Below are 14,166 nucleotides of genomic sequence, written 5' to 3'. Positions count from 1 at the left end.
GAATTAGGGCGGCGTTGTGCAGTCAATTCAAGACACGTACTAGACGGTCATTGTGTTCTTGGAAGGATTTCCCAAATATGACGACATCGTCCAAATAGCAAAGACAAATGTCCCATTTTAAGCCGCGCAAAACTGTGTCCATAAAGGGTTCAAATGTGGCTGGCGCATTACACAGCCCGAATGGCATAACATTAAACTTACAAAGGCCATCTGGCGTTACGAAGGCTGTTTTTTTCTTATCCGCAGGGTTCACTGGAATTTGCCAGAAGCCAGATCTGAGATTAGGACAAGAAAAATAGGACGTAGCAGAGAGGCAGTCGAGGGCATCGTCTATGCGAGGAATAGGATAGGCGTCCTTTTTAGTAACAGAATTTAGACGCTGATAATCGACGCATAATAGCCACGAACCGTCTTTCTTGCGTACAAGAATAACAGGGGCAGCCCAGCGGCCAGATGACTCCTGTGTCACCTTCTTCCGTATCATGTCCTCTACTTGCTCATGAATGACTTTGCGCTCAGATGGGGACACGCGATATGGCTTCTGACGAATGGGACGAGCCGAACCAGTGTCGATGTTATGATGGGTCCGATGTGTAGGGCGAGAGGTCGGTTCATCTGTTTGAGAAAAGTCAAACATAGGCGAAAGGGTAGAAGAAATATCGACAAGAGTACGGCGCTGAGGTGAGCTGAGATCGGTGCTGATCATGCGGAAGATCGAAGTTTCATCAGCAGGCAGAGGCACGGTGGCACTCGTAGCATCTGTGACCAAAGCAACGACGTGGGGCGCATCGGGTCCACAGGAGGCAAGCTTCAATCCCGTTGGTAAAACTGCGGGCTCGGACGATGGATTGATTGTCCATAACGAGGCACTACCGTGATGCATGGAGATCATACAGTGAGGGATAGTAACATTTTTCTTCAGGCATACTGAGTGAACTGGGTGCACCACGGCCTGAAATGAAACCTGGTCAAGAAGTGGACCGGACACGGGGACGAACATGGCAGACAAAGGTGAAACTACTGTGTCTTCGGTAATACTAAAAACTGTGTCTCCATTACGGCCACTTTCAAAAAGAGTCGGCAGATGCGAGCCGTCAAAATGAACCTCTTGACTTCGGCAGTCCACGGTAGCGCCACAAAACTTCAAGAAGTCCATTCCTAAAATGATGTCATTCGTAGAGTGGGGTAAGACTACGAATTCGGCTTTAAAAATTGCACCACCCACAGACACTTGCGCACTACACACACCCAGTGGCCGCAACGCCTCTCCACTCACACCACAAAACGTTGAAGCACGGTCATATTCAAACATCACTTTGAGTCCCAACAAGCGCCTAAACTGATTACTCATCACAGACACAGTCGCCAACGTTAATGTACACACACCATCAATGAAAACACGAATTTTTTTTCTAGCATTGCAGTTGGAGGGATGTTGGCACACAGCACATTTCCAGCGGCCTCACCCCCATTGGTCGCGCTGGTTAGTTTTCCTGATGGGGAGACATAGAGCGCCGCCGCGGTGATGGAGAACGACGCGCATGGAAGACGGGTGGAGAAGTAACACTTCGATCAGATCATGGGGAATGGTCGCGGAGATTCTCGTTCTGGATGTTGCGGTAGTACCCACGGGGAGTATTGGATTGCTGGAAAAAGGGGCTGTATTGTCGATTGTTGGATACTGCTGGAGGCGCCGGGCGGTTATAATGTGGCGGTAACCTACTGCGGCAGTACCTGGCAATGTAACCTTTGACGCCGCAGCGGTAGCATATCGGCGGGGAAGGTAGAAAATGCTGTTGTGGATAAGAGCAAGGAACATCTGGGCGCGTCGTAGGTCTGGCTGAATGCTCATACTGCTCAGGAATCCTAGTAGATCGAATGGAAGATCTATGGGCACTTGGGGCGACATCATACCTTAGGGCGTCAGGCATCCGCCCATTCCGGTTGGCGAAATGTATAGGAGGATAGTCAATAGAAGCTGCAACTTCAGGAGCTTGTGCGAAAGGCTGCACTGTAATCGCTTGTGGTGGTGAAGCCGGCTGTCTAGATACCCTCTGGACAGAGACCTCAGCAGATTCGTGCAGGGGAAGTGGGTTGAACCGTAGGAGTTCTTCACGTACGATTTGCCGGATCGTAGGCGAAAGATCTAGTTGGGCATGGTCATCAAGGCTGGCCACGGTAGGAACGTTGGTCAGCCGCCCAAATTTTGGCACAATACGACGGGTTTTGAGAGCTTGAAAAGCTCTGCAGTGTTTAATAACATCGTAGACGGTTTCAAGGGTGTCTTTGGCAATTAAAAGGTTGTACACGTCAGCCACGATGCCCTTCAAAATGTGGCCGACTCTGTCTTCTTCGAGCATGTTGGAATTCACACATTTGTACAATCTGAGGATCTCTTCTGTATAAGTGGTACAAGATTCATCCGGCAATTGAGCTCTTTGAGCAAGGGTCTGCTCAGCCCGCTTTTTGCTCGGTACAGAGTCACCAAAACGCTGTTTTATCTCGGTGGCAAACGGTTCCCAAGTTGTCAAATTGTCCTCGTTATTTTCGAACCAGGTCATAGCCGTGTGAGTTAGAAAGAAAACGACATTTGTGAGCATGGTGATAGGGTACCACCGGTTGTACCGACTAACTCGTTCATAATGAAGTAGCCACTTGTTAACGTCCTCATCTTCTTTTCCTGCAAACGGTCGTGGTTCCCGGTAAGGCTGGCAGGGAACAGAGCTGGAGGGGGCAGGCCTGTCACCAGCCTTCCTTGCAGCGTCGCGGCTGGCACGGTTAGATTCGGTGTGGTCCATGATTGGTGGAAGCGGTGGCAGTCTAGCAAGGCGGCGACTACGTCGAAACTCAAGTTGGTCTTGCTGCGCCGTACTTAGGGATCGAACGGAGCACCTTCCACCAAGTTGTTACGGTGAAATAGAAAAGGGGTGTTTATTTACAGTGATATGGCGGTGGGGATAAGGTGAAGCCTAGTAGCCTCCAGGCACCAACGCTGTCTTCTCTTCTTCTCCCAGACCAGCAATATTTTTTCTCGTCGTCAGTGGCGTGACAATATATATATATATATATATATATATATATATATATATATATATATATATATATATATATATATATTGTTGGGAGTGACATCCCTACCTGGGCGGCTCTCAACACCAGCCTGACCGAAGTTTTTGGCCGTCCCGCTATACGTAAGCTTCGCGCCGAGCAACGCTTGCAAAGTCGGGCACAACAGACCGGCGAGAACTTCACCAGTTTCACAGAAGATGTCGTCGACCTCTGCAAGCGCGTCAACCCTACCATGAGTGACGCCGAGAAGATCGGGCACATTATGCAAGGTATTGACGATGACGCCTTCCATATGCTCGTCGCCAAAAATCCCCAAACTGTGTCCGATGTTATCAGCTTCTGCCAAAGCTTCGATGAGCTGCGCAAAAGGCGGCTTTCCACATGACGTGCTGGCTTTCAGCAGGCCACCCTTTCCAGCTTGGCTCTCTCCGGGGACGGTGCCCTGGATCAGCAGTCGCTCATTGAGCATATTCAACAGTTTGTTCGTGAGGAAGTCACACGCCAGCTTTCTTTGTCTACCGGCTCCCCAGCACCTGCGCCTGCGCCACCGCTCTATCCCACCCTTCAGCGTGTTATACGAGAGTAGGTCGTGAGGTTCTGCCGTCACCTCCTCAGCAGCCCCTGGGGGCGGCTCCTCTCACGTACGCTGATGTTTTGGTGCGGCCGCCACCCCCTGTCGCCCCTGTATACAGCCGGCTTCCCCTCCTATACGAGCCTCAGGGACATCAGCAACCTCAGCAGCCTACAATCCCCCCTTATCGTCCGGTTCTCCGCCGTCGATTACAGCCACAGCCTTCCAACCCCTGGCGCACACAAGACAACCGACCCATTTGCTACGCCTGTGGAGTCGCCGGTGACTGAAATGCTCCAGCGCAACGTGATCCGACCGTCGCACAGCCCTTAGGCGTCTCCGGTCGTCCTGGTCAAGAAAAAAGACGGTTCCATCCGATTCTGTATAAACTACCGCCGACTGAACAAGATTACGCGCAAAGACGTTTATCCTCTCCCTCGTATCGACGACGCCCTTGACTGCCTGCAGAAAGCTGAGTTCTTTTCTTCAATAGACCTGCGTTCCGGCTATTGGCAGGTGCCGATGGCAGAGGCCGATCGCCCAAAAACCGCTTTCATCACACCCGATGGGCTGTATGAGTTTAATGTCATGCCATTCGGACTATGCAATGCCCCTGCCACATTCGAACGCATGGTGGACAACCTACTCGGAGGACTCAAATGACACACTTGCCTTTGTTACCTGGACGACGTTGTCATCTTTTCCCCAGATTTTCCATCTCATCTCCAGCGCCTTGAGACAGTTCTGCGATGCTTGACCGACGCCGGCCTCCAATTAAATTTAAAGAAGTGTCGTTCCGGAGCACGACAGCTAACAATTCTCGGGCATGTCGTCACCAAGGATGGCGTTCTTCCCGATCCGGCAAAACTGCGCGCTGTGGCAGAATTTCCCAAGCCAGCTAATGTGAAAGAACTCCGCAGCTTCGTCGGCCTCTGCTCGTACTTCCGCCGCTTCGTTTGCAGTTTCGCCACAATCATCAACCCTCTCACCAAGCTTCTGTCCAGCCACGATCTTTCAGCCTGGTTTCCACACTGTGATGATGCCTTCGCGACACTCCGCCACCTTCTGACGACTCCGCCAATCCTATGTCATTTCGACCCTTCTTCTCCCACGGAATTCCACACTGATGCCAGCGGCGTCGGCCTCGGCGCAGTACTTGATCAGCGGAAGTCTGGCTTTGATGAGTACGTTGTCGCTTACGCCTGTCGGACCCTAACAAAAGCTGAAGAAAACTATTCCGTCACCGAAAAAGAGTGTCTCGCTATCATCTGGGCAATAGCAAAATTTCGCCCCTACTTGTATGGCCGTTCTTTTGATGTCGTCACCGATCATCACTCCCTCTGCTGGCTGTCTTCTCTGAAAGATCCTTCTGGTCGACTGGCCCGTTGGGCTCTCAGGCTCCAAGAATTCGATATTAACGTCATATATCGCTCTGGCCGTAAACACGCCGATGCTGATGCTCTCTCACGTTCTCCATTGCCGTCTGAAGCCACTCCTGCTATATCCGTTCTACATCCCACCGACATGCCCACCGATATGACTTCCGAGCAACGCAAAGACGCATGGATCGCTTCACTCCTGGAGGTTTTATCTGGCCGCGCTTCACGACCTCCTTGCCGCGCTCTCCGCCGCCAGTCTCACCATTTCGCCAACAGAGACGAGCTCCTCTACCGTAGGAATTACCTTCCGGATGGTAGAAAGTGGCTGCTTGTAATTCCGACCCATCTGCGCTCTGTGATTTGCTCCCATTACCACGACAATCTCCAGTGTGCCCACGCAGGCTTATTGAAAACCTTCACTCGCCTGCGACAGCGGTACTACTCGCGTGGGATGTACCGTTATGTTCGTCGGTTCGTCCAGTCCTGTCAAGAGTGTCAGCGCCGCAAACACCCACCTCGCCAGCCCGCCGCTCCTCTGCAGCCGCTGACCTGCCCAGCTCAGCCCTTCGAGCGCGTTGGAATCGACCTGTACGGCCCGCTTCCTAGGACATCAACAGGCAATCGCTGGATCATCGTTGCAATTGATCATCTCACACACTACGCCGAAATGGCGTCTTTGCCATCTGCTACAGCCCAAGACAATGCCTCCTTCATCCTCCATCACATCATTCTTCGCCACGGGGCTCCCAAAGAATTGCTGAGTGACAGAGGTCCCGCCTTCCTTTCTGAAGTTGTCAAAGCTGTTCTTAGAGAATGCAAAATCGTTCATCGCGCCACCTCCGCGTACCATCCGCAAACAAATGGAATGGTTGAGCATTTTAACCGCACCATGGGCGACATGCTGGCAATGTATGTCGCCTCCGACCACTCCAACTGGGACCGCGTTCTTCCATTCGTCACATTCGCTTATAACTCTGCCACTCAAGCAACCACAGGATTCTCGCCATACTTCCTTCTCTACGGTCGTGAGCCCTCTTGTACCATGGACACCATTCTCCCTTACCGACCATATTCTTCCGAATTCACGACTGTTTCGCAAGCTGCAACTTATGCCGAAGAATGCCGCCAACTTGCCCGGTCCTTCACTTCTCACGGCCAGCAACAGCAGAAAACCACACGAAATCAATCTGCACTTCTTCCTACTTACCGTACAGACTCTTTGGTCTGGCTATGGGTGCCTTCCACCAGTCCCGGCCTTTAATCCAAACTCCTGAGCAAGTATCAGGGCCCTTACCGTATTGTCAAGCAAACATCCCCCGTAAACTACCTCATCGAACCCCTTACGCCATCCACTGACCACCGTCGCCGCAATCGTGAAATAGTACACAGTAACCGCCTGAAGCCTTACTACGACCTTGCCATCGTCACATCGCCTTAATCCGCCAGGATGGCGTCTTTTCGCCCGGGGGAAGTTGTAAAACAGGTATTGGGCTCTGATATGTTCAGCGCCTGATGCTTTGAAGAGAACGACAGCCATGTTCAACGCGCGTGACGGTCAGGAAAGAAAACAACAACGAAGCTCTCTCTCCGACGCTCAGGCGTGCGCTTACAGAAGTGCAACGACTGACTGATCGCAGAACGTTCCATTCACTGTTGACGACGTAGCGCCCTGTTTAAGGACTCTTAATACAATATATATATATATATATATATATATATATATATATATATATATATATATATATATTGTTAAGCGGGGATCCAGGCACTGGTAGCGGGCACTGGCAGCGAGCAGGACCGGAGCGGGGGTGGCCTAGCTTGCAGTCAGCTGGTCCGCAAAATCACTTCCTCTTCCCTTTCTCGGCGATCTGCCCACCTAATCTGAACTTCTTTACAATCTGGCCCCCGCAAAAAAGAGGAGGCATCCTGGCGACCCAAGGAGACGAAGGAATGCGGGATCGTAGTAAGGCTTCAAACTGTCGACATGAACAATCTCACGCCCACGGCGGCGAAGGTCGGTGGAAGCGGCTAGCGGTTCAACTAGGTAATTGACGGGAGAAGTCTGTTCGAGCACTAGATAGGGTCCGTGGTACTTGGAAATAAACTTGCTGGTCAGACCGGGTGGTGTCGATGGGACCCAGAGCCGCACGTGAGCACCGGGAGAAAATTGGTGGACAGAGTGGCTGCTGTCACTGTGCTCTTGTTTCTGGACTTGCTCGTCCGACGTGAGTGAGCGAGCCAGTTCGCGGCATTCTTCAGCGTGCCTGGCAGCTGCTGAAAGCGATGTATACTTTGAGATATCAGGACGGTAGGGAAGGATGGTGTCGAGTGGAGACGAAGGTTCACGCCCGTACAGCAGAAAAAATGGCGAGAATCCGGTAGTTGCTTGAACGGTGGTGTTGTAGGCGTAGGTTATAAATGGGAAAATCTTGTCCCAATCGGAGTGATCGGAGGCGATGCACTTGGACATCATGTCACCTAGTGTGCGATTGAAGCGCTCTGTCAGTCCATTGGTTTGAGGGTGGTACGCGCTCGCTGTCCGATGGATGGTTTGACATACGCGTAGGAGTGCTTCGACATCCTCGGATAGGAAAGATTTGCCTCGATCACTTAGAAGTTCACGGGGGGCCCCGTGCCGCAGAATGAAATTATGAAGAAGAAAGGACGCGATAGTGGGTCCGGTGGCATCCTGAAGTGCTGCTGTCTCCGCATAGCGTGTGAGGTGATCGACGGCCACGATTATCCAACGATTTCCTGCAGGTGTGTACGGAAGAGGTCCATACAAATCGATGCCAACACGATCGAATGGTCAGTATGGGCACGAAAGGTGCTGTACTGGAGCCGGCTGATGGAAAGGAGGCGGCTTGCGGCGTTGGCAATCGATGCACGAACGCGCATGCTTACTGACGAAAGTATACATACCGCGCCAGTAAAAGCGCTGTCGCAACCGTTCATAAGTCTTAAATACACCCACATGGCCACACTGCGGATCGTTATGGTAAGATGCGCAGATATTACTTCGGAGGTGGCGAGGTACTACGAGCAGCCACTTACGGCCATCTGGCATATAGTTGCGTCGATAGAGAAGACGGTCACGAAGGGCGAAATGCTGCGCTTGACGACGAAGGGAGCGAGGAGAAGTGACGAGTTCGTAAGAAGATGGATTAGTGATGTAAGCCACGGATCCTTGCGCCGTTCTGATGGCATGTCTTCGATGGACAAGGAAGACAAGGCGGAGCTGGAGGCAGGGGACAACGGAGCGTCTGGCGAGCGAGATAAAGCGTCTGCGTCGGAATGCTTACGCCCTGTGCGATAGATGACTCGGATATCATACTCTTGTAGTCTAAGCGACCAGCGGGCGAGACGGCCGGTGGGGTCTTTTAGTGTTGAGAAACGCCTAAAATAGGAGCATAAGCCTATGAAGCTGCGCAGTTGCTTGATAGATGTTGGCTTCGGGAACTCAGCGACAGCGCGGAGTTTAGATGGATCAGGAAGGATGCCATCCTTGGACACTGAATGCTCTAAAATAGTAAGTTGGCGAGCGGCGAAATGGCACTTTTTCAGATTGAGCTGCATACCAGCGTCGCTAAGACATTGCAAGACAGTTTCAAGGCGAGTTAGGTGGGTCGCGAAGTCGGGTGAAAATACGACGATGTCATCCAAGTAGCAGAGACATGTGTGCCACTTCAAACCCCAGAGAATATTGTCCATCATGCGTTCAAAGATGGCGGGCGCGTTACACAGGCCAAATGGCATGACGTTGAACTTATAGAGCCCGTCGGGAGTGACAAAAGCTGTCTTTGGGTGATCGTTTTCAGCCATTGAAACTTGCCAGTAGCCAGATCGTAAATCGAATGAAGAGAAAAATTCCGCTCCATGCAAAGTGTCCAGCGCGTCGTCTATGCGTGGCAGCGGATAGACGTCCTTTCGTGTGATCGCATTACTCCGGCGGTAGTCCACACAGAATCGAATAGACCCGTCTTTCTTCTTGACTAAAACGACCGGGGACGCCCAAGGGCTACTGGAAGGCTTAATAACACCTCTACGGAGCATCTCATCGACTTGCTCATCAATAATGCGGCGCTCTGAGGCTGATGCACGATAAGGACGTTGGCGTAACGGGGCGTGCGTACCAGTATAGATGTGGTGGGCAACAGTTGATGTCCGACCCAGGGATGGCTGCTGGATGTCGAAGGAAGTTCGGAATCGGTTCAGCAAGTCGAAGAGCTTGGCGCGTTGATCTGGAGCGAGAGCACTGTCGATGGCTTTGTCAAAGGCAGCAAGAGGCGATGGAGGAGTCGAGGAACGAGGTGGGGTAAGGGCACTTATGCTGTCGGAGATTGTGTCTGCACAGGCGGAGAGAAGCGGCGGGACGGTAACAAAATTTTCTGATCGAACAGGGTCGGCATGCCCAATGCACTCGCCACGTTGCAACGTGGGTCTATAGAACGAGTCATTAGTAATCGCTAGTTCGGTGCGGCCGCTTCGTACAGTAAGAATGGCGAAGGGGAGGGGAAGACAGCGTCGTGAGACGAAAAGGGAAGATGGGGTGAAGAGCACTGTAAAGTCTTGTAGAGAGGCACAGTTTATAGACACAATAGCGGCAGATAGAGGGATATCAGTAGCATCCGCAACGTGTTGGCTTCCCCAAGAACGTTAACGGTGTCGGTGCGGTGCACAGTGGATAAAGCTCTACTTCGGCACGAGCGCAATACATTACGGCGCGATTGCGACACAAGAAGTCCCACCCTAAAATAATGTCATGAGAGCAGTCACGAAGAACGATAAAACTGATGACGTAGAGAACGTCCTTAATGGTGACTCGAGCCGTGCAGGTACCGAGCGGTTTGATGTGCGCGGTACCAGTGGCGGTGCGCAAAGAAACCCCAAAATACAGCAGAACAACTTTTCGTAACAAGCGGCACAGTCTAACGTCAATAACCGACACAGCAGCACCAGTATCTACAAGCGGAACAGTACAAACATTTTCAATGGTAACTTCTATTAAATTGTTCGGTGGCGAAGCAGGACTTTCACTGTTCGACGAAAGCGCAGTTCTTGCCTGCGGAACTACGTCTAGTGGTTTTCCGGCATTGGCGAGGTAGAACGGCGGCGCATCGGCGACGGAGAGCGACGGCGCGGAGAGGTTGAGCGGTTGTCATGCGAGAAGTGGTCAAAGTGGGACGAGGGCTGAGGGGGCGCACGGAGAGGGGACGGCGGCTGCGCGTAGTTGACCGGGCTCTGATCGAAAGCGTACGGTGCTGGGCGACGGCGGCACAGGCGTGCAACATGGCCAGGGAGACCACATGCAAAGCAGATCGGCCGATTGTCAGATGTGCGCCAAGGTCGTAGAATAGGTGGCACACGACGCTGAGTGAAAAATGCCCGCTGAGGCGAACCGTACGATGGAAAAGGCGTAGGAGGGGGTGGTCTTGCGGCAACCTCAGTATAAGACAGTGGAGTGGGTCCGGACGTCGGGACAGCGTCGGCATGAATGAGCGGAGCTGTGAGTGGAGCGGCATGAAGATGTGGTTTTCGAGGGGGCGGAAGTGCTTCGGCAACTTTTTCCTGAATAACCTGGCGTATGTTCGAAACGAGGTGTGAGCTGGATTGCGGAACGTTTGAAATTAATGATAATTGCCGGGCAACTTCTTCCCGTACGAAGTCTTTGATTTCCTGAATTAGTGCAGAGCTGACAGTGCCATCAGACATAGCTGCGATCGTGCCTTCAGGTTGTCGAGGGACGATGCGCTGGCGACGAAGTTCGTCGTAGCTTTGACACATCGTGACAACATCACTTACAGTGCGGGGCTCTTTGGCCATGAGAATGTTGAATACGCCTTCATGGATGCCCATCATGATGTGGCGAATCTTCTGAGCTTCAGTCATCGATGCATTTACACGATGGTACAAATCTAAAACGTCTTCAATGTAGCTTGTGAAGGCTTTGCCTGTCTGCTGCACCCGCTCGCGCAAACGGTGTTCGGCGCGAAGCTTGCGGACCGCAGGGCGACCGAAGACATCCACAAAGCGAGATTTGAACGAGGTCCAAGTTGGAATGTCAGCCTCGTGATTTGTAAACCACAACTTTGCGACTTGTGTGAGGTAGAATATCACGTTGCTAAGCTTCAAGATGTCATCCCACTTATTGTGGGTGCTTACGCGTTCATACGACGAAAGCCAGTCCTCCAAGTCCTGATCGTCGGTACCGCTGAATACCGGCAGGTCCCGCTGGCGAAGCACCCCGGAGCATGGAATAGAAGGGGCCGAGGTAGCGGGGCCGGTGGTGTTAGTGCTGGAGTCAGTCATTGAGGTAGGAATTCGGCGGCTGCGGAGCTCCAGGGCGAGGAAATGGAAGAGAAATCCCGCGACCTCCACCAAGTGTTAAGCGGGGACCCAGGCACTGGTAGCGGGCACTGGTAGCGAGCAGGTTGTTGTTGTTGTCCAAATAACTTACGCCACATATCCACAGAGGGGGATCGGCCAAGAATTGGGTAGCAGGAACGGAGCGGGGGTGGCCTAGCTCGCAGTCAGCTGGTCCGCAAAATCACTTCCTCTTCCTCTTTCTCGGCGATCTGGCCACCTAATCTGAACTTCTTCTTTATATATATATATACTATATATACTATATATATATATATATATATATATATATATATATATATATATATATATATTGTGAGCCTTCTGTGGACCTTCTTTCATTTGTACATGCCATCATCATCTTCTTTCATTTGTATATACCATCATCATCGTCCCGCGGCGCCGTCTCCGGCGCGTGCCTGGGTTGGTGATTGGATTAAAACGCTAGACAAGGCTTCGCTGTCCTTGCCGCCACGACCTCGCCGTCTTGACCTAGCCTTCTTCCACAATATATATATATATATATATATATATATATATATATATATATATATATATATATATATATATATATATATATATATATATATATATATATTGTGAAGGAGAACAAGCAGAGACGCGGCCGTTCTTTCGAACACCCAGCTTTATTCTATCTTCATCGTCGTCTCCTTTTCTCCTGCACTGCTCACTTCGTCGTCGCCTAGTATATTACACTCGGCCACGACTGCGCTCGTTCCTAAATAGAGCACCACGGCATCGCAGACATCTAATCTGCTGCACATGGCGTTTTTCTTGGGCGCTGTCCTCCTGTGTAGCCATGATGATATTCGCACCAATAATCTTTGCTTATTGTCTGTTTCACCGATTGGCGCGTTGCTCTCTATGCGGGACTCTTTGGGCAGTTGCCGCTTGGGCCTTCTGCCGAGGCCTTGATGATAGTCATGCTCCTGAACTTTTCTCCAATGCCAGTTATTTGCTGTTGACTTGCTCTCCTTGCGCAGTATTCGATGCTTTTCCCTGATCTGGTACTGCCATCGTGAGGCATCCGCAGTGGTGACAAAAATTGAAGAAGCTTCACCACAATACTTCTTGCTGCTGCCATCGTTTCCACCGGAAGCACCGCGCCATGCACAGCTTCCCTGAGTATGCCGGTAGGTGTGGTTCCTACCTTCCCGACGAACTTGCGCGGTATTCCCATCTCGCACACTGACATTGGCCGCAGTGAGGCCTTTTTTCCCTGGAATTACTTCACATTCAACTTCCTGCCCTTTCCGGATGCGGCGGAGTTTACGGGAGTGTTGTAACGCGGTGCGGTGGACAAAAATGTCCTCGCCAGTGTCAGTTCGGTTGATGAAGCCATAGCCGCCTACCACGTTAAACCATTTCACAGTCCCACTCATGCGCTCTCGGGAAACAGAGGCTTTCTTTGGGTGTTGCACCGCTTCTTGTTGGTGTTGCATGCGGTTAACCTCACTTTTAGGATGCTCGTCCACGGGCAGGCTAGAGACGGTACGACACGAGCGGAGCTGCACATTACCGTTTTCGACGGACAGAGCCACGTCCCCGGACATGAGGTAGTCTGCGCCCAAGATGAGGTCAGCCGGCAAGTCCGCAAACACCGGGACGCCCACCAGGACCTTACTGCCAGCCTCAGTCCGGATGCAGATATCGACTGCACCGACGGGAACAGCGCTTCCCCCCAAGCCTTGCAGAGGAGACGAGGTCCATTGACTCATCGGGCCCGGTGCATGACGTTGAAGCAATGCCGTTCGCTGAGCACCGGTGTCAACCAGTGCGGTCAACTCGCCGATGCCGTCAACATGAACCAGCAGGAAGGGATGAGGGTGGTTCTGGAATTGTATGCGTGGCGGGCAGCATGAGGACAATCTTTGTACATGTGGCCCTGTTGTCCGCACGAAAAGCAACCGCGGCGTTGCTGTGGTGCTGCGGCAGACGTCCCGGCGGCAGCAAGGATCCCGCGACGACTGGCGGTGTCGTGCAAGGAGGCCGCTCGGTAGACAAAGACGGAAAGGCTGTCAGTGTCCAGTGTAGACATAATCGATGCGTGGGTGGCATCGTGAAGCCCGTCGACGATGTATTGTTTGGCTGCGGACGTGGGCCACTCGATGTTGCAGGCCTGAAGAAGACGGACCTTTTCATAAATGTAAAGGGCAACGTCTTCACCTGGAGCCTGGCGCCGCGCTCTCATCATCGTGAGTTTGGCGTCGTGCGCACTGGCCAGAGGCGTAAACGCAGCTAGGAGGGCAGAGGTCCAGGCCGACCAAGTGGTGTAGCGGCGGCCTTCGTACTGGTGCCAGGCGCGGGCGGCACCACGGAGATGGTCTTCCGCGACGGCGAGCGTGGTGGCTGGGGACCAAGCGAAACGCCGGGCCGCAGCGTCGACAAGTTCAACCCATGCTTCGGCGTCATCAGAGAAGCCACGGAACTCCGGAAGCGGTACCGGTGGTACTGGGCACCCAGAGGACATCGAGACGCGGCCAAGCGCTGCGGCGAAAGTGGCGGTTACCTCCCGGAGGGTTGAGAGCACTTCGGGAAGGAGGGCCGCCAGAGCCGAATCCGCCGAGGAGGCATGGACGCCGTTCTCTGGTGGAATAGGGGTCCCAGGCGCCGAATGTACTGGCCGTGTGACTGCCCGGCCGCTTCGAAGGAGGAGCGGCGGGTCGTGGAGGTCCGGGTCGGGCCCGACGTTCGTCGACTGCGCCATTGTGAAGGAGAACAAGCAGAGACGCGGCCGTTGTTGTTGTTGTTGTTGTTGTTGTC

General features: G+C 52.5%; 1 pseudogene; it reads right to left on the bottom strand.

The window, feature by feature from the left end:
• Positions 1-249: 249 nt before the first annotated feature.
• Positions 250-13,623, bottom strand: LOC146177532 (uncharacterized; annotated as a pseudogene).
• Between the last annotated feature and the right edge of the window lie 543 nt (positions 13,624-14,166).

The sequence above is a fragment of the Amblyomma maculatum genome, chromosome 10 (genome assembly GCF_055883805.1).
Source record: "Amblyomma maculatum isolate TAMU_Amacu chromosome 10, ASM5588380v1, whole genome shotgun sequence".
Classification (NCBI taxonomy): domain Eukaryota; kingdom Metazoa; phylum Arthropoda; class Arachnida; order Ixodida; family Ixodidae; genus Amblyomma; species Amblyomma maculatum.
Note: the sequence above shows the minus strand (reverse complement) of the source record. Positions and strands in the feature narration are given on the sequence as shown.